Source organism: Lepidochelys olivacea, assembly GCF_965140295.1.
Source record: "Lepidochelys olivacea isolate rLepOli2 genome assembly, chromosome: 11".
NCBI classification, from domain to species: domain Eukaryota; kingdom Metazoa; phylum Chordata; order Testudines; family Cheloniidae; genus Lepidochelys; species Lepidochelys olivacea.
Window position 1 is genome coordinate 38,045,477 of NC_140421.1, and position 23,748 is coordinate 38,069,224.

Below are 23,748 nucleotides of genomic sequence, written 5' to 3' on the forward strand. Positions count from 1 at the left end.
TCCCTATCTTCACCCATATTGAGAAGCTCGCAACACGTATGGCGTTAACACACAACAGCCCAAATGAGTCCATAAGCAGTTCCATCTTGCATTTAGTTTGCCGGAGGCATATTCTGACAGCATCCCACATTTCCTCAGCATGAAGTTGAACTGTCTCTTGTTGGTTTCCTCCCATAATCCCTAGAGCAGACAGATGAATTGCCCCCACAACACAATGCCAGGACAGAGTGGGTTGTGTTGCGATTGACTCTTAGGATCACACCCAGGTACAGCACCAGTGCTGACACGGGGCATGACAACAGTGTGCTTACATCAGTGTTGTTACACTGTAGCGCATTAGTGGCTGACTAACCTACAATTGCTTCATCTGTAGTTAAGAGGCAGTGAAGACAGGGCATCTGACTCTGTGCATCCACACAAATTCCTGAGGAGGAGAGAAAACTGTGTGTTTCATATATCCAACATCTCCTCCCATGGGGTCTTGCCCCCGCTTCCTTCTGCCCCAATCATCCTTTGAAAATCTTTTCACTGTCTTAACTTCTAGCCCACCCCAATCACTGAAGGACTACATCATATGCCTGTGCCACCAATCATCACCAGGCAGCAGTGAGACAGATGGAGAGGAGCTAGGAGCAGCATGCTATAGGGAGTTCCTGCTGTACTACACGTGTTACTTAGTGCTGGGGATAGAGAAGACAGGACTTTCCTTCCTCCCAGTGATGGATGTCTGGCCCACCCTCTAGGGAGGCTGTGAGGAGCAGGGAGGTAGTGTGCTCTTTTGCCTTCTACTAGAAACGATCCTGCTGACACCACTGAGAGGCTACAGTGGCAGACATGACCTTCCTCCACATACTCCCCTTGTGCACCCAGTGACTGCTGCTGAAAGATGCAATCATTGTATGCTAGATGCACAAATATCTCAGCACATTTCATGGGCTTCAGCAGGTGTTTCATAGACTTCTATTGACCCCGAAAAAGACTGGGGGCTCTTGGTGTATAATTAGCTGTACATGAGCTCCTAGTGCGAGGCTGTGGCCAAAAGGGCAAATGCAATACTTGGGGGGCACAACTGGGAATCGCCAATACTAGCAGAAAGGTTATTTTCCCCTCTGTGTTTGGCACTGTTACAGCTACTACTGGAACAGTGTCCAGTTCTGCGGCCCACAGTTCAAGAAGGATGTTGACAAATTGGAGAGGGGTCAGAGAAGGGCCATAAGAATGACTGAAGGATTAGAAAGCATGCCTAATAAAGGTAGACTGAAGGAGCTCAACCTATTTAGTTTAACACAGAGATGTTTAAGCGGTGACTTGATTGCAGTCTGTACATACCTGCAAGGGGAACAAATATTTGATAAGGGGACCTTCAGTCTAGCAGAGAAAGGTATAGCATGATCCAATAGCTGGAAGATGAAGCTAGACAAATTCTGATTGGAAAATAGGGTGTAAATTTTTTAACAGTGAGGGTAATTAACCATTGGAGCAATTTATCAAGGGTCATGATAGATTTTCTGTCACTAGCAATTTTTAAATCAAGATTGATGTTCTTCTAAAATATAAGCACTAGGAATTATTTTGGGGAAGTTCTATGGCCTGTGTTATACAGGGGATTGACTAGGTGATCACAACGGTCCCTTCCGGCCTTGGAATCTATGACTCTATGGATGTTTTTCATAAGAATGCGTAACCAAATTTATCAACAAGTGGTGAAAATGTACTTAGAATCACAGAATATCAGGGTTGGCAGGGACTTCAGGAGGTCATATAGTCCAACCCCTTGCTCAAAGCAGGGCCAATCCCCAACTAAATCATCCCAGCCAGGGCTTTGTCAAGCCTGACCTTGAAACATAAGAAGCTCATTTCCAAGTTAACAAGTAAGTTGTGTATGATAAGTACAGTGAGGACAACTGTACTACAGAGAGTTGGCCAGGAAGTTTTGAGTTTCCCCATATCCTGCTGTCACTCTTCTTTCTGACTCAGGAAGTTTCTTCTAAAGTGCAGATACAGAAACTGATTGCAGAGAGTGAATCAAAGAATGCAGCATGGCTAGATTATAGCCACATTAGTCAGTGTTCTCAAGATACAATATTTCTTGTTGTTAATTAAGGCCGGGGGTTTTGAGAATTACTAGTGATTTGGCATGCTTCCATTTTTGGGGTGTCCAACTTTAGACACCTTAAAAGGTTCCTCCTAATTTTCAAAAAGTGCTGAGTAGCCTTTTAAAAGGTCTGATTTTTTTCAAGGTGTCTTGACTTGGACACCCAAAAATCATTTTGAAAATTTAGCATAAAAGTTATCCTAAATCCAGCTTCCTTTCTCATTTGAGTACTATTCCCAATGAGATCAGATCCAGCCTGTGGCCATACTTACTGTAGGCAGAGCTCTTAAAGATTCCAAACCTGACTGGAGCTTAAAAACAACTGGATATGAGTCCTTCCCAAGCCAAACAAGAAAAATTGACAGTAACTTCAGTGTATTCAGTGTCATTGGAGCCATATTGGTCCCAGGATATTAGAGACACAAGGTGGGTGAGGTAATAACTTCTGTTAGTGAAAAAAACAAGTTCTTCTTCAGACCTCTTTTCTCTCACTGACAGAAGCTGGTCCAATAAAACACTATCTCATCCACCTTGTCTCTAGTAAATTCAATGTCATGGCTGAGATGACCTCACTGAACTCCTCTGGAATTCTCCCTGCTGTGGCCGCTTTAAGGTTTGTACTCAAAGGGGTAAGGAAAATAAAGGCAGAGAGGAAGCAGCTAATTGAGGGGTGGTTGATACTTGCGTAGTCAATTGCTTGATCACACTTTGGTGCATTATGAAATCTGTTCAAGGGACTAAATAACTAATGTCTCAGATTTATTGCTATAACTCAGTAATGATATTGTACAGTAAAAAGATTCTATATGATGCCAGTCTCCAGGAAGCTGTCTTATGCAGCAATGTCACATTCAACTTATGCAGAAGGCGGCTCCCAAAGTTACAGCCCTAAAGCCATTTCATAATACCCTACATTTTTACAAGTAAAAAGGTACCAGGTATGCCATCTGAAACTATATTTAACCAAATCAGCTTTTCTACTTTGTTTTCATGGCATACCCTTTATGTTTGTTTTGAACACATGCATTTCAGGTACCAAGAGCACCTCTAGGGTTGTATTAGGGTAGAACAATCATATGTCTTGTCCTCTTCTGTTGGGACATTCCAGGACAGGCCTGTAAGAGTAACTGCCTTTCTGTCGCTATGGTAAAATGCTAGTCTGTCCTGGCCTTGACAGCTTCCCTATTTGCTCAAGCCAAAAAAACCACAAACAAAAAAACCCCACAAACTTATTTCAGTGAATGCAAGGAGTTACAGGATACTTAGCATTAGTGAGTAGATTTATGTAAAAACCATAGGCCAATTTAGGCCATATAACTGCTGTATGTGTGCACGCGTGCATTAAGCACAAATATTACACACACGGAAGATAATATGTAATAGGCTAGCCAGCATATAGGAGTCACCATCCCCCTATGACATCTTGATATTAGAAGTGGGGGTCAAAAGACTCTCTCTCATGAAAGGAGGATAAAGAGACAGAGGTGCACAGATGCCTTCTTTGACTGGGGAATGTCCCCCAGAGCCATTCTGCCCCTCTGTACACCCACCTAGGAAGGTTACACACCCCTTAATGTGACTTATACAAATGTATTTTGTGTAAGTTAACAGAATATTGTTCCCACATAGAGAAGAAATGAAAGAAACAATATTCTGGACAAAGTTATTCAAGCAACATTGTTTTTCAAGAATCAAGTCAATGTGGTCCTTACAAAGTTGCATTTAAATAGAAAGTCATATTACTTGAAAGGTTTTTGTTTGGTTTCCTAGCATTTTATCTCAAGTAGTAATAGTAAAGGCTATTGCTAACTGAGTATAATGGGATATACGCAGACTGACTGTGGAGTGGCAAGTGCTGAGTTTAATAATGCCTACCACATGCCTGCTGTACATGCAACACTTTGAGTTAAGGCTAAACTGCTTGTCATGGTCCAGATTTTCTAAAGTGACCGATGATTTTGTGTGCTTCACTTTTCAGGCACACTACATCAGATGTTTAAAGGATCCTGATTTTCAGAAAATTGAGCATGTGTCCACCCTTTGAATAATGAGCTTAAGTTGTCTCATGTAGGGCATATAAAAATTGAGGACCCCCACCAAACCCCCCCCCCACTAATCCTTTTTGAAAAACCATGACTATTGCCTCTAAATTTTCTCAGTTATGTTGGCTTGAACAAGACCTATACATTCTATTTATTTTAAGGAAAAGCAGTATGTAACGGATCTCAGAAAACTGGTTATTAATACCTTGAGCCATTAACTATCTTCCATTTTGCTTTGACACACCTTCGTGTCAGACCATATAAGGACATATCAAAGTGCATTAAGTCTTAAGCAGAGTGGTATGGTTTAAAAGTTAAGATCAAAACTCTATGGATATCATATGAAGAGTGAAGCTGCGTTAGACCTGACAGAATCACTCGCATTGGTATTTTAAGTGGAGCAGAGCTCCTTTGAAACTATTACAAGGCTTAAAGGGAGTGCATGAGACTTGTTATGGATATTCAGTTATAACACATATTTAATGAAACTGGAAAGGTTCTTCCCTTGGAAGCATGATAGTCTCAGAGGAGATGTACTGAACATTTGCATTCTTCTGGATTAGTGACTGGATTGACCATAATGGTTACTAATTAGCTATTACTAACAAATAACTATTTTAAAGCATATTTAGCAATGTCAATCATTTGATGTGATGTACAATAAGTGTTCTAAATAGTCTCCCCTGAAGTTAAGTGTACAATAACAAAAGTAAAATAACTTTTAAAAGTGTATCTGTCTTTCTTCAACCTAGTCCTGCATCTTGTGCTGTGTTGAAAGTAGAAATTTTCATTGAAGTTGTGTGTGCTCCTATATTGGATCTTCTTTCTAACAGTGGAGTTCTTGCTATTTGCCACTCACAAGCTACCTTTTGGGAAAAGCTGATCAAGAAAGTTCCAAGAGCATCAGACACTAATGCCATCCTAAAAAGATTCCATTCTGGATTTAACCTTCCTTCGGATCAGAGACCATACTTGTCAGTGTCATGAATGTGCCGTTCCTGCTTTTAGACTAGGTTCAATTGTGCTTTCATTACCTTAAATTTCGCCTTGGACCCAAGAGCAATCATACGGTATTGGTGCAGCATACTCCCTACGAGGAATGCAAGGTCCCTTTGTTACACTATTTCAAATCAGGCCTGCATGGCGAGAATTCAGACGATAAAGCTGTGCTCAACCACTGATAATTGGAATCCAATTTTGCTACTTAATCATTACAGAGGCCAAACAATCCTTAATACTTTGACCCTTTAATACAATACATGCTCCAACGTAGACTGAAAATAGAAACAAAATGTCTATTAAAATAAAAATGTATGTTTATTGTATATGTAATCTACAACACCACAGTACGGAGCTTTGTTCCTCTCTAGTGGCTGGTCCACAAAAGACAATAATCTACCGTGTAATGGATTTAATCCTTTAAACTCCGGTTTTAGAGCTGAAAAACCCAGGTTCAAACTGATCCAATGGTCCAGGTAGGGTTTTACACACAGACCATTTTCAACCTCGAACCTGGTATCTCTCATTGGTGATAATTACCCTCATTGGTTAGGGTGGACACTGCATATCATCTGGAACGGATCTTTTATTTCCTCTGGAGTTGTTTTTAATCTTTTGATGCTTCAGATAATCTTTTCTTGAAGAATTTAGCATCAGACATTCTGTTCCTGATCTCACTTATATTCTTGTAAAACAGGAATAAACACCACTGAAGCTAGTGGAGTCACGTGGGTGTCAAACATTTGTGAAAAATAGCAGACTCAAGCCCATTGTCACAGATTAATTTTACTTTGCTAACCTGTCCGGTCTTAAAAAGGGGAACTGGTCTTCAGCTCTTATTCTTCTTCAGTATGGGCCTGGGAAGAGATCTATTTTGTTGTTTTGTATTTCTTTGCTAAGGTATTATCATATTTGTTCCCTCACACTTCAACTCACTGAAGGTAATGGAATTATTCCCGATTTTCACTGGTGTAACTGAAGGAAATTCGGTCCATAGTCTTAAATTGTGTGTTGAAAGGTGTGTATTTTTGTTTCTTGTGTTGTCTACTGGGGTGGTTGATAATTTTTCCAGCCCTCAATTCAATTTGTCTACTTTTAGATGCCTGCAGTTTTGTTGTTGGTTCCCTCTCACCCCAATTTAAAAATGACGATATGTCTATATTTTCATTTACTGGATCAAGACAACTATAGAATTAATTCTTCATATACAATTCCTTCTGATGGATTTTCTTTTGTACCAGCCAGACAGGGCTATAACTTAGGGGTTGGTTCCTGCCAGCTGGGATAATAATCTGGGGTTGTTTGGGGGTAGAGAAATCTTTTGGTTGTCATAATATAGCATCCAGGTCACTGAAATGTTGAGGAACCACTGCTCCTCTTCTGGTACCTAGGTGCTGAAAAGCTCATCCATACTTTTTACAGCCATGCTGAACTAATAAAACTACTCTTGGTTGACTTTTCAACTGTCTTTAAATCAATTCTTATTTTTGGAGAATGATTACATGCCTTCATGGTTCATGATAAAAGAAGATTAAGCTGCTTCCACTTTCAGATTTTGCTTTATGGGGATTGGAAAAAAATCCAGTCTTTGCAGTCTCCTGGGGCACGTTGACTCCGAATGATTACAACATCCAGATGTCCCAATCTTCAGTTACTTGCTTAGGAAAAAACCATTTAGATTTTAAACTGATCAATAGAATGTGATAGTGGTCTTAATTTTTCCTGTATGAACTATCAGAGCTAACCTAAGGCCAAATTCTGCTTTCAGTTAATCAGGTATAAATTTAAGAATAACTCCATTAAAACCAATGGTATGTCCTGAATTTACACTACTGTAACAAAGCAGAATTTGGTCCCTGGTGGTTAATAATGAGATTGCATGTTTCTTTTATGTAATAAATATTCTCCTGCAAACTTACACTTTTGTTTGCAGTTGCAATCAGTATTGTACATCTCAGCTCTACACAGCAAGTTTCAAGTCCCTCCCTTCTGGAAGAAGTTTTTAGGAAGTTTGATTTAGACAGCTCGTTTCTAGGTAACATGACTCAGTTCCTCATTATTTCCTGTCACCATCAGTATTAAGTCTAAATGGGAAAAATAATTAGAAAGTAATTTGAAGATTGGGAAGCTGTTTGGGTGAATGTTAATAAGATCTCACTCTCCTCTTGGTTTTTCAGAAGTAGAAGCTCAGCAAATTTTACTGAGCCATTGGAGAGAACACGTAAGCCAGGTCTTGCTGAATACAGTAAACGCAGGTAGTGTCATTAACAATCTTGGCACATGTACTTTTCATAAAAGTTGGCAGTTGGAAATATATAGAAATTTCTGTGTGATATTGAATACCCTGTTCTGTCCCGCTCCATGGTTATACCTAAGGTTAAGATTTTCTCATGGTTATTTTTAATAAAAAAAAAGTCACAGACAGGTCATGGGCAAACAAATAAGTTCATGGAAGACGCAGCAGTTCAACACTCTGGGGGCCCCCACCAGCGGACACCTCCGGCCCTGCTGCCCTGTGGCACAGAGCTGAAGCAGAAAGCGTCACGGTGGTCTCTGAAAGTCATGGAATCCATGACAGAAATCTTATCCTTAGTTATGCCTATCTAGTCTATTATAAACAGGCCACAATAAAATGGCTTTTAGTATCACCAGTGGTAATGAACTGAAGATAGTAAGTTAACATTTTGTCTGTTTCACCGTGAGTTAATGAACACCGTCTCTGTAATAGAGATGCTGGCTTTCTACAAGCAAAATAACTGGAAGAAATGTAATCTGAAGGCTATTGGTCTGCTACCTAACAGTATGTCTACACTGCAGCTCGGAGTGGGCTTCCCAGTGTTGATGGACAGACATGCACTAGCTCTGCTCATGTCAGCGTGCTAAAATAGCAGTGCAGCTGCGGGGGTAGCATGGGTGGCAACTTGGGCAGCTAGTTCAAACTGCTGCCTGAGCTAGTCCAGGCTACACAGCCATTTTTAAACACACTAGCTGGAGCAGAGCTAGTGCATGTCTGGCTATCTGCACTGGGAAGCACACTCCAAGACACAGTGTAGACATACTGTGAGAGCCCAGGGTTCTGTTCTCAGCTTCACCACAATATTATGTAACCTCTGGTAAGCTACAAACACACAATTCCCAAGTTACCCCATCTGGAAAATATACACGTGCACATCCTTCTTCGGCCAGTCTTCCAGAGCCTGAAGTTGCCTTTCACTTTTGAAAAGTAGCCTTCATAGGTTCAAAAGTTTACGATAAATATACCAGTCCATGACACTATTGCTTTTTATTCCTCAATCAGCTGCTTTAACAGAAAATCATTCCTAGTTTTCAAATAGTAGCAGTTCCTCAAACATTTTACTATTCATGCCCTTGAAAACTGCCTCTTACAAGAACCAAGTTAATATTAAAACCTACCAAGGGGTCAGATTTTAAGTTCCAAAGTGATTTCAGCAGATGGAAGGATACAAAGATGCATTAGACACAGTGAAATATGGAGAACAGAGAATCATTTAAAAGTTTTTTTGAATCTCAAAGAGACTTAATTTCCAAAATATTCCAGTAGACACTTGAACTTATCCCTACATATTAAAAAGTATGAGGATTTTGTTAAGGGATACATGGGGGAATCAAATCACCTTTAATGGGACTGAGGTTGCAACCTCACACATCTACGGAGCTAAGAATTTGTTCCAGAGGCTGCAAAACATAGAACTCTTCATCTTGATCTAATGGCAGATCTGTTAGCTGTCACCTACCGAAATTCCCTATGTTTCTTCTAACCAGCATATGAATGGCAACAGTCACAGGGCTAGTGACTTACTCCACTCTAGGGTGATCAGACAGCAAGTGTGAAAAATCAGGATGGGAGTGAGGGAGTAATAGGAGCTTATATAAGAAAAAGCCCCAAATATCAGGACATCTGATCACCCTACTCCACTCCCACTCTCTTAGGTCCCTTTTCCTTGAATGGCAGGAAACCCACTTTGCTAGGTGATCTAGGGGTGAAACCACCACACTCTTCCCCTCCAGTGTTCTACCCAGTGCATCCGAGCACCACATGGCATGATTTTGTTCTGTGTTCAAATACTGGATATTCAAAGTATGAGTCTATGACCATGGAATCTGGAAAAGCTAACATGGCTACAATTCTACAGTCCTCAGGAAATTCAATGCACATGAAACTGAAGTTGTGCTTTTTCATGGTCACATACTTCTGAAAAAGTTGCCACTAAATTAGATTAGTAATAGTGGCATGCATGTTATACAAATACACCACCTTCAGAGAACATCTCTTTGAAAACAAAACACGGTTTTGCTATCTTCCACCACACTGAGTAGTGCCTTACTTGAAATCAATGGGAGTACTCAAAGTGAAATACTATTTTTAGTTAAGAATCATGATCTTACTCTATCATCATATTAACATAACGCTTTACAAACAAATTTATCTGCCACAGCTGAAAGACAAAATTTATAAAATTACGTAAAATAGCAAGGTCTTTAAATAGAGGGAGGTGGGAATCAAAGCAGCTACACAGACTTCACTTCCATAAGCAGAAAGTGGGATGTTCCACACACTAGAAAGATGCGACTCTCTGGAAGGGTAGTTTATATAAGATGATGCGATGCTTTCTGTGGGGGAAAGGGGATGAGGGCTAAGAAATTATATGGATGTCCTCCCCAGTGGGATTGCTTTCTGAGTGGATAAATGTATGGGGGGTGGGGAAGGGGGAAATAGGAAGGGATGGGAGTTGGAAGGGTTATGGAATTCCTTCCTTCAACATGTGCATGTCTTTGCAGGAAGTGAATTAATACCTTATATAGAAAGATGACTTGCAATTGGCACATAAGTGAGACTCAGTGCCAGGCTCTGGAACTGATCCCTCTTCTATTCAAGAAAAGTGAAAATGAACTCAACCACTTTTCTTCCTGGCTTCTTTTGCCCCTGCAATGTGTCTGTCCAAGATCACAATTTAGAAGTAAAGCCACTGGCAGACATCAACATCTTGATAAAGTACATGTGCACTGAGCTCATAGACAGGGAAATTAATTTGTTTAGATAGAGACAGGTGGCTTCTCTTACAAAGAGGAAGTACAGGCACTAAAGGAAAAATTAAAACTCTTTTAAACTGTGGGATGCTTAGGGCAGCTCCTAAGGATGCTGTTACCATGCAGTCAAGAGAGAGTCCACTACCATCATCTGCTTTCCTTCTCAAAAGTATTACATTTTATTCCATGGATAGCGAGAAAGGCTTTTAGATAGCAACATAAAATTGTGCACACACACACACACACACACACACACAGAGCTGTTCTCCCATTCCCTGCGCCTATCAGATATTATGGGTGAAATCTGGCTCCACTTAAATCGGTGGGGATTTTGCAATTGACTTCAGTGGAATTCCACGCTGAACAGGATTCGCTGCCATTCATTATTCAGCCAGAGTGGTGCAGTCCCTCCCTACCACTCCCCCAGAAGCTGCATTCACTGCCTCTGTAGCACTCAACCCTGCCATGAATGAGAGGGGCAGGAATTTAACTCCATTCTCCTGAATAGCAGTGCAAAGCACTACCAATATTTGCAACAATCCTCATGTTTCCTGATGGTTTTTCATGAGGGGAGTAATTTGGAGCACATTTTCCTCTCCAGTGTGTGAAAAGCACTGAGTGGAATGCTGATGGTCAAGTCTTGTGAATTTCCTCATGTAAATACAGTCACCCAGCAAAGCTGTGTTTTTCTTGTGGCCTCTGTGATCCACCTCACCAGTTGGTCTGCTAGCTGCTTTGCTGAATTTTGTGTTGCTTCTGCCTCATGCTGCTTTTGATAGCAGAGTAGCTGGAAAAGGAATGGAGTCAGATTACAGCAGAGAGTTGGGGGTTTTAAAAGCTTTTTTGTTCAAGAGATCTCTCAGACTTCAATAATGCTGAAAGGAGACCTCCCAAAGAGGGAGAAAGCTATAGGATATTGAGGGAGAACTCTACAGAGTTTAAACATGTGCAAGGGAACTCCTGTTGTTCCCACGGACTCCATGAGCCAAACCCTTTCCTCCTGAGAAGGTCTAGGTTCATGTTATTTATACACCAGTGTTGCTTGGCAGATGTTATGACTGCATTACCTACTTCATAGGGATATGCAGACGTTCAGTGAACTCATGTTTGTAAAGCTCTTGGAGATCCACAGATGGAGAGCATTACTGAAGAATTAGTAAAAATTCAATTTTCATCTGTTACATCAGTGTACGTTAGCACTCCTCTCTCTGAAGGACTAACTCTGAACACATGAATATGGATAAGCCAAGGGTGAACTAAGGCATGGTATTAATTCCCCTTGGGCACAGAGACAAACCAAACCATATATGCCATTTAATACAATAGAAAAGAACTATATAAAGTGCTAAATAGCTGGGTGTGCGGAGCTGACCCTGACTCTGAAGTCAGCTCAGGCATGGCATTATCTCACACATGGGCTAAACAACGGTTCAGCCTGAACAACCCCTTCCAGAAAAAGGTGAGGGTGGAAAGAGAAGGATTTTGTATACGTGACCTACCTTTGAAACAGTGCAGGCAACCATGTTGTATTTCATCATTGCTAAGTGTGGCTCATGGAAGCAGTACTTTCAGGAATGACAAAAAAAAAAGCGCCCTGGACAGTGCAGGGGAGCAGATGCTGCACAACGCTCCCTGCCATAGCAATGTAAAGATGTGCCCCATAAATAGGGTAGAAGTAAGATGCAAGTTAAATTAGGTTGTCTTATTCTATCCACATTTATACTGTACTTGTCTGCACCTATGTTAGTCCATAGTTATACAATGTTACTGCAGGATTTGTCAAACATGTGCAAAGCAAAGACAATGAGTCTACATTTACACCTATATCAGCTCACGAGGGACCATGAGATTACAGGTAGGGCAGCCCTACATTCGACAATTGTACTGAGAAGGAGAATTGCATTGGTCACGCTTCTATAGCCACCACATTTGGAAAAAAAAAAAAAAAAAAAAAGACTGCAAGTAAAATGTGCTAGCAGCCTAATGAGGACAAAGTTCCATTCTCTCCATGTTAGGTATAGGGAGAGACCAAAAAAAAAGAGAAAAGAGTTCAATTGGTTATTTTTCTAGGCGCCAGCTATAGCAGTGTTCCTAATTGGGCAGACTTAAGAGACAAAGATTAAGACATCTGGACTGGCACTCCTGACCACTTGTACTGTTCCTCAGGATTTTGAACTGATGCTCCTCAGTGAAAACAAAGTCTATATTGAGGAGTGTCTCTAATGACACAGTGAATAAAAATGAGGTGGAGTAAGACGTCTGATCTCACTGTTTACCAGAATACCTTTTTGCCAGCAGCTTTATTAGCTTCAAGAGATTATCAGCTATGCTTTATGAGGGTATATAGTTTGAGAATGCTCACACTATTTTTGTCTGCAAAAACTTTCAGAGGGACCCAGTTAATCCCTGAACTAACCATAGAATGAAAAAGAAAAAAGTAGGAAACTACATCAATCTTTGGGAGGAAGAAATGAATAAGCTTCCTACTGATTAGTAGATATTCAGTTGTCTTAAATAAAATAAAACTTCACAGCTTTGTACCCAGCAAAGCAAAGAGTGAGAAACACTGGCCAGAGAAATTAACAGATCCTAGATTTTGGGGAAGGGGATGGACAATGTTGCAATTCTGATTCTCTAACATTTTCATAATCAGCTAAGGATACAAGAGTCTATTTTGTTCATTTGAGACTACAAACAGTGATTTTAGGGAGACTGGTCTATAGGCTGTGCAGCTATGGAGGTACCAAATGTAAGTTGATGAGTATATCACACTTTTGGACTTACAAGAATCACCTTAAAAGAAATCTAGCAGTGGCTTATCCTGGCGCAGTTTGCTGCATTTTTTAATTTATTTAATATATGGGCATTGGGAGGCCTAAATTACTCATTTGGATGCACCAAGGCACGTATTTGACCATTTATTGAGTATCCGAATACACAAATGCAAATCAACATATGCATTCAATTATCTGGTTTGTATATGCAAAAGTGGCGTTGCATGTGCAAGTAGATGTGCCTACATTACTGTGCATGTATTTTTGAAGCTCTGCTGAAACTTTTTGGGCCCTGATGTGACTACATGGATTGTGAATATGCATATGTAATTTATCACATACGTGCCTTCAATTGCAAAGTCTATATACACCACTGATACTAGCAGACTAGCTGGCCTTTCTGTGAGATTCTGTTATACTCACTGGCTCAGAGAGTCTGGGACTGGCACGAAACATCCCGATTCTCTAAGAATTAAGTTCACATAAGAGTCCGTTTTAAACAGTCCCATATACATGTTTGGTTTCAGAGTAACAGCCGTCTTAGTCTGTATTCGCAAAAAGAAAAGGAGTACTTGTGGCACCTTAGAGACTAACCAATTTATCTGAGCATAAGCTTTCGTGAGCTACAGCTCACTTCATCGGATGCATACTGTGGAAACTGCAGAAGACATTATGTACACAGAGACCATGAAACAATACCTCCTCCCACCCCACTCTCCTGCTGTTTGTTGTTTCTCGGGTAGTAAGTTTAATCTTTAAGCTTGCAGAACAGTTTCCATTGTGACAACATTCTTTTACATTGGGGTGGGAAAACTTTTTGACCCGCAGGCCACATCTGAGTGGGGAAATTGCATTCAGGGCCATGAATGTAGGGCTGGGGCTCAAGCACAGGAGAGGAGTACAAGGGGGCTCAGGGCAGGGGGTCGGGACGTGGGGTGCAGGACGGGTTCAGTGTGTGGGCTCCAGACCAGCACCACTTACCTGGAGCAGCTCCGAGGTAGCAGTGGCATGCAGTGGGGCTAAGGCAGGCTCCCTGCCTGCCCTGGCCCCGCACCACTCCCGGAAGCGGCTGGCACCACACCCTGCAGGGGGCAGAGGGCTCCGCACGTTGCCCTCACCTGCGGGTACCTCCCCCAAAGCTCCCATTGGCCGTAGTTCCCTGTTCCCAGCCAATGGGAGTTGTGGGGGGCAGTGCTTGCAGGCAAGAGCAGTGCACAGAACCCTCCACCCTCCCCTCCCTTCCCCCCAGGACATGGTACCGGCTACTTCTGGGAGCAGCACGGGGCCAGGGCAGGCAGGGAGCCTGTCTTAGCCTTGGGGCGCCATGGCAGTGGCAATCCCGTGGGCCCGATCCAAAGCCCTGAGGGGCCAGATCCAGCCCACAGGCCATAGTTTGCCCACCCCTGTTTTACATGCTCACAGCTCTCTGACATGTTCATCTTTTGGGTTGAAATTTTTCATGTTTGATGTCCAGCAAAAGTATGTTTTGTTTTTTTAAGTCCAAGCAAAAGAGTAGCAGCCATTTTTGAGTTATGGCAGGGTAACATATTTGCAGTCTTTTTAACTTGAGTAATTATAAAGCACTTTCAGCCATAGGGGCAGTAGAGAAGATCCTCAGAGTAAATTGCCCCAACTCCATTTAAGTCAAATGGCAGTAGAGCTCCATTTACTTCAGTGAAGATATCACAATTTATACCAGCTGAAGATCTGCTCCTTGTTATTGTTATGTGACTCCTCACATATAAGAGGAGCCGGGGAGTGATTCAGGTCACCAGGGAGGCCAGCTCCACTCCACAAATAAGAGAATCGCACCCCCCATCCCTCTAAAATAATTCTGGACACTTGTTCTTTTGGCAGGATAACAGCACAGCAAACTGAATTATCTCAACTATGAGAAGAACAAGGGAAAGCGTACTGGGATATTTGCAAGCTAGAAAGGAGGGAGATGCAGCCAGCTGTGTAGGCAGCCACCAACTGGCTATTTTAGAGCTGCCTCTATTTCTCTCAGCCATATTTAAAGGGCCAGCTATCAGGAAACACATTTCTGGAGAGTTCCTTTAAACTGGGGAGCCTCAGTAGTGCAGTCAATTGCAAAGAGAGGTGCCTGTGTGAGAGAGACTAAAATCTCACTTATTTGAGGGCACATTATCTGATTGAAAGAAGTCCCCAGATTTTCTAGGTTGGAATTGATTAAAATAATTGTCTCTTTACTCTCTTTTTTTTTTTTTTTTTTTTTTTTTTTTAAGATTAGACTTCTGTAATAAAGAGATGTAATTTTTACAGCAACAACTTGCTTTTCACATACCACCACTAGGTCATAGGTGGGATTTAGAAACCGCAAACAGTCCACCGTGAGGAATAATTTATTTGCAAACCATTTCTTTAATTGTTTTTAAAACTGCCCCTACTTCAAACAGAGACAAACCTCACACAACCAGTTCCTGCACAGACACTGCATGATTCTGGGTGCCCCCCCCCTTTATACTTCACAGCTATGTCTCCCACTAGGCAGGGTGTTTCTGGGAGTTTGGAGGGGAATAATGGGCAGGGCCACCCAGATGGGGGAGCAAAAGGGTCTGTTTGACTCAGGCCCCCAAATTTCAGAAGACACCCAAACCAAGTGGTGTTCTGACCTAGCATGTAGTGCCTCTCATGTTTGTTCCAGTGATGAAGGAGAAGCTAGTCCAAACCTGAGTGACGCTGCGACTCCATGCAACAGGTCACAACCCCCAGAGTGGGGAGCTGAGCCACTGCCTGAATGCTATGCAGGCTCGCTCTCTAAGCTCCCTCCAACCCAGTGCCTCCCCTCCGTGGTAATTTTTTGGAAGTATGGGGAACCCTCAGTTCCAGATTTTGCCCCAGGCCCACAAAAACCTCTGAGCAGCCCTAATAATGTGGAAAGAAGAGAGGGAGTGTTTCATCTGCTGCTAGCCACAGTGTTGCCAGCTCTAACCCCCCCCCCGCCCCCAAGGCTCATGAAATTTAGTAGTTTTCTGAAAGCCCCAGCTGCTGGAGCCAAGTGATTAAATCATAATCTCTGCTTTCATTCGTAAAAGTGTCTAGTTTTCATGGTTATGGAAAAAAGCTTGCAATCATTGAACCTTAAAGGCTCAAAAACCCAAAGGCAAATAAAAAAACATCCAATGTATTTTTAAAAAGTCTCATGATTTTAAACCACTCGTGGTTTTTTTGATGCTTGGAGTTGCTGTACAGCAGCCACTCCATGGAAGAAAAGTGCCACAACCCTGGGGGCTGTTACAACATTGAGGTTGCAGCAGCAACTCTGGGGAGGTTCTGCTGCCACTCCATAGCATAAGGGAGAGGAATCTTTCCCCAGCCCTCATGAATAGGCCCAGTGCCACTTGGTTACTTACTAAACGCTTTGAGCTAGGGGACAAGATGTTCCCTCAGAGATACAGATGTTTGTCACACAACTTCTGTGGAATGTACGACTGCTGGTGGAATTTCTGAAGTCTACCAGTCAAATAGTTACGTGGAAGGCCCTTGTAGGCTCCACAAGTTGAATAGATCCAGAGTAAGCAGTTTGCCAGCTGTGGATTTTTTTTTCTCTTAAGAAAAAAAGAAAAGCCAATAAAGTTAAATGCAACCTCTGCATTATTTGCAACATTTCAGAATTAGAAGATTGTGGTCCTTAACCTTGCGTAACAGGTTTTTTGCATTTAATATCGATAAACAAGTAGATTTAGTGTGTGTATATATATAAATAAATAAATAGACACAGTAAACAGGTATGTGATTACGCAATTGTTTTTATAACAAAGGAGCAATTATTATTTACATAAGAGAAGATAGGCAATTACTGACGTACTGGTTTTTTATGGGTCTGACTGATGCCAGGGTATAACATGTTATATGCCACGCCAAGAATTAAATCTTTCCCCATAATAGTGACCCCAATTAATAAAGTTAGGCAATAAAAATACCTGAAGTATTGTGATGGATACCATAAAGGGTGAAGTTTGAAACTCTTTTTCAACTTTACCCAGTAAATCCCCAAGTTTTAGTGGTTTGTAGTTTTGCTTCAATGTGCTCCTCCTGATAGCTTGTGAGTTATGGGAAGCAGATTCATTACTTGCATTTGCTGAACTGGATATGATTTCAGTTGTTCTGGTCTGCACATTATTGTTAGCCCTTTTTCCTGACACAGATTAATTGAGAATGGCAGTATTGTCAGGACAGGCCTCTATATAATGAGGGCGACTGTCATCTGTTCTTACAGTCACACTCCATGTTGCCACATCATGGACATCTCTATAAATCCTAAGAAAATGAAACGGGGAGTGGAGAGGTCTTAGCAAGATTAAGATAGGACTAGTGAATGCTTTGAAATACTATTAATTGAAGATTATTTACTACTGGAGTCAATAGGTTAAGAAAAAAATTTTTAATTACCCACATAACTTAAAGAGCCAGTAAAGATTTTCCTCCTGAAAAACAATTTGAGAAATCATGAAGGGTCCTTTTTTAGTCCTAAACTTTTCATTAGACACACAGTGTTGTAACCAATTTGGCGGGGACATGAGGCAAGGAACCTTGCTGTGAAATTTCACAGTAGAATACAGTACCATACCTATAAAAAATAATGGCTGTGGCTATGGTAACCCAAGGCAAACTGTGTTATTTGCATCAGTTGATAACCCAGCCAAGATGCAATTTACACATTACTGCTGTAAGAGGACATGATTGATGTAAGCACAAATGACCTATCACAACATGAAGTCAAGAGTATTTTTTTAAATTGTTTCTAAAAAGCATTCAGGAGGAAAAAGTGCATGGATTTGACACTTGACATCTCCTGGGAAACTTTGAAAAAGCATTTTGCTAAGAAATTATTCTACTCATATAATGTTTATTTTCTTCACTTCATTCCTCTACTTTTAGTTAGTGCTAAGTATATTTGCATAAAAGATCTGATTTTGCCACTACTGAAGCCAACGATAAAGCTCCAGTTAACTCCAGCGAGACCAGACCCAGGCCCAGAATAAACCACCTTCAAATAGAAATGTGCCCAAACCAGAACTACTTATCTGTACGCACCCCAGGCCAACATTTTATGGGATTTTGATAAAACTGGACCTGGATGGGAACCAGTCCTCGTTAATGCTAGACCTTTGAAATTACTAGGTCGCTAAATTTTTCTGGTTAAGCACCCACAGTTTGACCAGCCTCAGCGTAGCGGCTCCTATGCCTCTCTTCTCCAGGAGCACGGCATGGGGAAGGAAGCTCGGCCAGAGCGTCTCTAGACCCGCTTGGGGCCATTGACGGACTATGCAAAGCAGAGCTGAAGGCTGCACAAATTTATACTAAAGTAGAAAATAAAGGAAAAATATACATAAGCAGATTTTTTTATCCAAAAATATTACACTTAAAAAAATGACAGCAGAAAAATATTTTATGTTCAGTTGCAGTTATAAAAAGTTTCAGGTGGGGAAGTCCTCTAGTAAGGTGTCTCAGATTAATCAACCAAAAATTGAGGCACCTAAAAAAATAATCACTAAATGTTTTGAAACTCTGGTCCTAAATTGACCAGACATGTACTTCCCCCACCCCAGACTTTGGCTTTTATACAGTTTAATAATTCTATTCCATATATGGTCTAGAAAAAGAAAGCCTGATGTAGAACTGACTGTTTCAGTTGTACTCCCTGAGTGAAATAGATGTTGGACTACAAAAATGTTTGGAATGTTCAATAAACCTTCAAATAAAGCTGTAGGAGAATAGCTTGCAATCTCCTGTAAAATCACCTATACCATCTGTCCAGAATTTCTTCTGGAAATTACTATACAAGTATAGTACCAGAAACATAATAGTTTTCCTGGAATTCTTTGTAGCTGAATTTTTAATGTGCTGAATAATTATCTTCTCAACAAGATGAGAAACTTTTACTTGAGAAACTTCATGTCTTGTCTGTATAGAAATGAAAGTTATGATCAGAGAAGACTCTTGCAAAAACTTCTCTTTAGGGAAAGCTGATTAGGGTCTATTATAATCATTAGTAGTATTATTCCCTTTTCCTTCAGGTGTACAGTCTTGGTAGATTTGCATGGGGCTGTCTTCACTCAGCTGGGCTTGCTGCTCTCTAACAGAGCATGGAGTTATCATGATGAGCAGCTGCACCTCCCCTAGGGCTCTGATCTGGGGTGTTTCACAGGGCTCAGTGCTGTCACCACTCCTATTCAACCTCCGTGTAAAGCCCTGGGGGGGGGGGAGGGAGAAGAGTGAGATGAGAGGTTTACAGGCTTATGCCAGGCTTACAGAGTTGGGGGTGCCTATCATACCCGGTGCAGACACTGCTGTTTCCAGTTATCCCATTGCAAGAATTCATCTAGAATCGAGGGAAACATTGGATTTAGGCTTAATCCAGAGAAGATTGAGATGCACTCTGAAAAACTGACAGATATTACAACAAATGAACAACATCTGCAGAATTTCACTTTTTCTATCTGCTTGAGAATTGTCTAGGAACAGTTGGCAAAATTCTCAAAATGTTTTAATTATTTATCAAATACATTATGTTGTGCAGACAGCTCATGAAAATATTCTCAATGAACCTCAGTTTGTCCTAAATCGGTCAAAGAAGTCACACAACATTGTCTCGCTCTTTAGTTGGATGAATATCAACATCATAACCAAAGAATACTGTGATGATTGATTACTCATTTTCATCTTTGGAGGCAGAGTCATAAAAACCTTTTTAAATGTACTTGAAATGCCTCAAGAATGCAAGGGTGCTCCAGAGGGGTTGTCACTGCTGCTGAATCTAGGTCCAGTCTGCAGCTCGTTACAAAGGACTTTGGCTACCATCAATGATCATGCAAGCAACTTAATTACATGCCTAATATTAAGCACACAATTAGACCTACTAATGCCAAAGCTACGTACCTTGCTCAATCAGGGCCATATTTAATGTAAATACTTGGCAACCTTTGACATTCTCAATTACTGGCTTATTTTCTCTGATGGAACAATGTTCCCCTGCCCAATAAATCCATATATTATTGTGACACCAGCTTCATACTACCGTGCAATGGAATTACAGTGCAAGGAGAGCATTACTGGAAGTAAGTGACATGATCTTTTGTCCATTAGCCATCAAAAAAAAAAAAAAGTGACATCCTTACGTGACCCTTCGATTGATGTGTTAAAGGGGGCCCTAGAATTCCACCACTCAGGATGTTCTCCCCTGCTCTGAATAGTGCTAAAATTATCCTGCGAAAATTTGATAATCCCTGGGGCACAGAAAAATACTTTAATTGTTTACCTTTGGAAAGCATGTTTTGTTTTATTAAGACTCTCCCTACATGGGGGTCTATCCCTTTTCTCTGTCTCCCCATCCCCCAACTCATACACATCCTGCCATTTAAAAATACAAAAGGTTGAATGCACTTTGGTACTAAGTATATACTCCACACTTTTTTTAAGTACAAAATATGAACTTTTACAGCAGATGCCCTCAATATAAACTTGTTTGCCTAGTGCTGTTGCCTTCCCTCCTTGGAGGAGGAGGGACATTTAAATTGGAACACAGTTGAATAGATTTCTTAGTCCCTCATTCCTCCCCTCTGTGAGGACAGGACAAAGGAAGCAGTTTGTGTATGTGAGCTCCCTTGTGAAAATATTGACAGCACATGACTGATCGCGACATGAATAGCTTGGTACAATTAGCCATTTTAGAAATATATTTTTAAGAAGTTTTCATATTGTATTTAAGACTACATATTCAAGATACAAAACTAAAAAGTTAATAAAATACTACTATAAGCATCTGAACTGACAATGCTACATGTGATTAACTGTTTCATGGGACACTATGCTTATGTTCTGTCTTGTCAAGGGAAAGCACGTGTCCTGCTTCTAAAAGCTTGCAAAGAGCCTGTAAGTATTTGTGTATACTGAGGCACCATCATTTAAGACTCCATCATTGCAATCACTCTGAAAGTGCTAAGTAGAGCATATTGACATATCTTGTCAAATGCTCAATACAAAAAAAGGTAACAAACAGAAAACCTGGAACACTGTGTGTTTGGTTGTGGTGCTACAATAAAAGAACTATATTTGCCCAAGCCTACTGTACTATGAATATAGCTACCTTATACCAATTATCTGTTATATGCAGGACTCTGTGGGTTTACCCTCAAATCAGAAAGGTTATCTAAAAAACCTATTAGCTTAAAATGCCATCAGATCCTGAATGGATAATGGAGATCTTTAATAATGAGATTCTGGTAACTTAAAGCTAATACATAAAGTGGGCATTTTAAAAACTTTCTGTAAGAAAAAAATTCAAGATCTAGTATTCTGAACAAAGCTTTAATATTTGTTGTCCATGCAGTGCTAATATTCTTGATATGAAACTTGACCTGCCACACTCTTGATTTTGATAGCCAATTCATTACTTGCTTCCAATTCTATATTCTACATCCCATTTAGATATTAGATACCCTGTTATTAATAAAAATGCTGTATTAACACACATCCTTTAAAAAAATTAAAATCCCTGTTTGTAATCAGATATTAAATCTTAAATACTCTTCCACACCCTGTTGCAATTTGTGGGATGTCATTTCAATCGTTCACTCTCTCAGTTCTCAACAATCGTCCTATTTTCTTTTCTAACAGACTAGGAACACCCAGGGAGCTTCTGAAGTTACTGGGTGACTAAATAAGTCATTGCTGTATGTTTTGGGGTTTTGTTTTTACTATGGTCATCATAAAACTAAGAAAATCTATGTTTGCAAAGGAAACCAATAAAGCTTTTAAAGTACATACACGCACATGCTACATGCTACCTACACACATACACGATGGGGATGGTCATCTCTGGGAGCTATTGCTAAATCAGGTCAACCCATAGAACCATATGACCAAAGGTACATGATAAATACAATTTAACACCTCACCTGAGTTCTGCACATAAAGCTCACTACCTGGGCTATGTTTAATATTCCAAACCTAGGAACAGCTTTCAAACAGTCATTGTGACACTCCTTTGGGGTACCCAGAGTTGGAAGGCACCTCACTATCACCTGCTCTTAGCATCAGAAGCTTTGTCTGTGCCTGTTGAGGGTCAGCTCTCCATCTCCACTGGCCATGGGCAGTACAAGTTGTCCCCTCTAGGCCTTGCAGGCCCTGATGTCACTATACACATTAGCAATAGGCACACTCCAGGAGGATGCTCGGAGGACTCTGCTATTGGTGTGTCCAGCTCCTGTTCCACTGGACACTTCAGTATTCACAGATCTGCCACTTCCAATACACCCCAGCCTACTGCTTCCACCTCAGATCACTGCTCTGCTCAACCCACAGCACTTAAACTTGTTTTCACTATAAACATATCTAAATTTATTTAACAAAGCCCAGAGATTTAAATAGTAGCAAGTATTGGAAACAAATGGTTATATATAAAACAACAACATGCTTTCTAAAGCCTAGATTTAATTAACAAGATACTCTCCTGTCTTGTAGAGTATTGCTCACCCAAAATCCTTGCAGTGCTTTACAGCCAGACTCTTTTTATGAGATAAGCACACCGTCAGCTTATCTCCTAGGTGAAGGACTGTGTGCATTCACCTGCACCCCAAGATACACCAGAACAATACTTGGTCTTTATTCATAAACACCACATCTCCATGCTGTTTATTTCTTCTGGCAAATTTCCTCTCTTGTAGATTTTACAGTCCTTTGTTCCACCCTTATTCATTATGCAAATCAGCATACAGTGTGAGGCATCTGCTACCTCCGGCCTGAAAGGAATGTCTCCCAGCAGTGTCACCTCCTGGTGACCTGCCTTACTCCCAGATCTTAAGAACGTAATTTTCAGTATAGATACATAACTCCTAACATATTACTGCACATACATTTGGCAATGATTATGACGACCAGTGGGTTTCTGGCTCTCGGTGGAGACCTCACCCATTGGTGAACTATTTTGCAATTATCTGACCCCAGGGATCCCTATGAAAGCCGATGCATTCCCTGTGCCCTCTGCCCATTTGCCTCAGAGGTCCTTGGGTCACAACTATTTTTTATTTAAAAATACTGTGTACCAGAAAACTGTGGAATTTCATTTTGAGTTACATGAGCCGAAGGGCCAGGATGGGAAATAATCATTCTTGGATGAGCGATGGCTTTAAGATCTGATATCTAATGAAAATTTTACCTCAACTAGAAAGCTAGGGACCTCTCTTCCTACTGGTATGAGACATTTCTTGTTTCTAGCCGTGCTAGATCACGAGACCTTAAAATCAAAATATAATTGATTGAAAAATAGATTTTTTTGCAATTTTACAGTTTCTAAAATGTATTAGTTAATTTTCTTCTCCCTCAGAAATCTGTACAGCTACTTGTGGTAACTAACGTGCCTGTCTTTATTAGAGAAGGGTAAGGAAAGTCATAACCCAGTCTACTATAAAATTTCCTAAACCACTTTATGTAACATATGCAGAATACCGGCTGGTATGGTGCAATATAAATATTTTATATATCATGATTGCACACCTGAGCTACACTGAACTATATAGCTCACTCATGGCATCCCATACTCATACTTATAAAATCTTCATATCACAACACAGTATCATGTATCCTAATTTGAATTGTATGTTGGTCTCAAAATGGCAGTTAATACAAGCTTCTTTTTAAAAATAAATAAATAAATAAAATATAGTTGTTGCCTATTGATCCCAATTCAGCCAGATCTGGTTAAAAGTTCTGAGAAATCTTGCTGGATTAGGGATTTATTTTTTCAGTTTTGTTCAGGCTCCCACAA

At 40.7% G+C, this 23,748-nt stretch overlaps 1 protein-coding gene across 2 annotated transcripts in view; it reads left to right on the forward strand.

The window, feature by feature from the left end:
- B3GALT1 (beta-1,3-galactosyltransferase 1) overlaps window positions 1-23,748 on the forward strand; it is a 332,372-nt gene that overhangs the window by 301,257 nt on the left and 7,367 nt on the right. The window lies entirely within an intron of this gene.